General features: G+C 33.7%; 1 long non-coding RNA gene across 1 annotated transcript; it reads right to left on the bottom strand.

The window, feature by feature from the left end:
• Positions 1 to 1115: 1115 nt before the first annotated feature.
• On the bottom strand, positions 1116 to 1699 carry LOC145063641 (uncharacterized). The gene is made up of 3 exons (XR_013688028.1): positions 1587 to 1699; positions 1391 to 1508; positions 1116 to 1301 (listed from the first exon to the last, which is right to left on the bottom strand). It is a non-coding gene; the product is annotated as an uncharacterized LOC145063641 (long non-coding RNA).
• Between the last annotated feature and the right edge of the window lie 512 nt (positions 1700 to 2211).

Raw genomic sequence — 2211 nt, 5'->3', positions numbered from 1 at the left:
TTCTTAGTCACACACAAGGAACTGGATTTCTCCAAATTGCTGGTTAGTATCTACTTCAACTTCTCCTTTTTCAAAAAAAAAATAATAAATAAATACAATAATCTCTTAAAAGAATCTGAAAGTTTGTATTCATTTGTATGTGATCACTTCAGGAGCATCTGAGACGAATTCTTAGAGGTCAAACCTCATTATTTGATTGGTCAAGGTCAACTTCTTTGGTAAGGACACTATCGCCTCGAGTTTTGGAAAGTCAAATTGATGCAAAGAAGGTATACAGTTAGTAATTCATGGTTTGTTGCCCGTTTTTTTGTTTTGATTTAATTATATTGGTTTTTGTATTTTTGTATTATTAAATGTAGGAACTTGAGAAAAATCTGAAAGCCACATGTGAAAGTTTATCATGTCAGTCACTAAGCTAGTAGTAGACCCCATGCCTTCCTTTGTTACAAAGGTTAGTTATTTATCTTCTCTCTTTTTCAGTAAAATAAATAAGGGGACAACCTGAATAAACATTTATTTATTTTTTTTGTGTTTCTTGAAGGTGACAGTTGTTAGGGTGGCATTGTTATCAGGTGATCAAAATCAGAAGTTAGAGTAAGCTATGGGAAAATCACTCAAGGAGCACGTGTTTGCTTCACCATATAAGGTTGTTGAAATCGTGCAGAAGGTATGTGCTTATAAATCCATTATTTTTTAAACCAATTACTATTATTATTATTATTATTTAAAAGTTATATTGTTTTGGTACAGGTGAATGCAGGCATGCAGAATGAGCTGCCAAGAGTGATGGAGAAAATGAAGCTTTATCTACAAAATCCATCAACACGTACAATACTTTTCAAACCAATCAAGTAAGATTTTTAATCTACAATCTCTTAAATATTTTAAAATTTCTAGCTTTTAGATGATTGATAAAAATGGTCAATGTGAAGTCAATGTTTGGAATGAGGGAGTTGAATAATTTGATGACAAAAATCATACCTTGTCATCATTTTATCCAGCATCCTCAAATGCCGAAAAAGTATCAGCAAACAACACTTCCGCCCATCATCATAATCAAAAACCATTAGCAATTTAGCATAAAGAATAAAAGTATATAAGATAGATACCTTATAACTGTAGTATCCAGCAGCATAACCACCTGCAAAAATATGGCTAAAACCACAAAGGAACCTATCTTCCTCAAGCAGGGGAAGTACTTGAGTTTTTTCACTCACTCTTCTCTCAACATCATAGATCGACTTGGACCCACCAGGTACATACTTGCTATGAAGCTCCAGGTCAACCGTTGCAAATTTAAGCTAACAAGTATCAACAATTAATTTATTTATTTACTAATTTCAATTAATATTTTATTTAATAAATGAATTATTATGAATATGAATCTCACCTGACGGAGGCTAAGGGTGCCAGCACGGAAAGTTCTAGCAGCAAGAAGCTTTTGATATATCTCTTCAGGGAGAGTCTCCCCAGTTTCATAATGTTTTGCAATACTCATCAACGTATCCCTGTAGTGTCTCATATATTAAGTTTTTTATTTTCTGGGTCCAAAAAATGATTTGATTCTATATTATATAGGTACCTACCTGTGTTAGCACCAATTTTCCATGAACTGAGAAGGTAATTCAACAGCATCCCACTCTATGCCACGAATGCCAGCAACAAGCCCTTCATCTGGTTTTGTTAGCATGTGCTGAAGTGCATTACCAAACTCATGGAACACAGTCTCCACCTAAATTAATAACCAAAAATATATGCCCAAACTCACTTTAATAATCCGATTAATTAAGAGCTTCCAACCAAAATATAAACAACACAAGTTTGCACACGTTACATTACATCATATTTTCATCATCTCATTTGGCTATGCATATATGGATGGACGTCAAGAAATTTCATAAGGCTTGGCTTGTCTCCAACAGGTGGCATTTAATTACAAGATGCGACGCAGAACAGTACGATTGGAAATGAAAAACGTCAAAATAAGTCAAAATTAGACTAAAAATCAAGGCCTATGTTTCTTAAATTGGATATTCAAACAACATTTAGTAGACTCAATTGAATGTATGGAACATCAATTTCATCAATTGAGGAAGAATTGCAAGATGCGATGCAGACCAGGTGTGATTGGAAAAGGAAAAAGTCAAGATAAGTTAAAATTAGACTAAAAATTTAAGGCGTACGTTTCTAAAGAACGCACTGCCTCTACCG

This window comes from Lactuca serriola, chromosome 7 (assembly GCF_051521515.1).
Source record: "Lactuca serriola cultivar US96UC23 chromosome 7, Lser_US96UC23_V15, whole genome shotgun sequence".
In the NCBI taxonomy this organism is placed as follows: Eukaryota; Viridiplantae; Streptophyta; class Magnoliopsida; order Asterales; family Asteraceae; genus Lactuca; species Lactuca serriola.
This window is presented reverse-complemented; position numbering and strand designations above follow the sequence as displayed.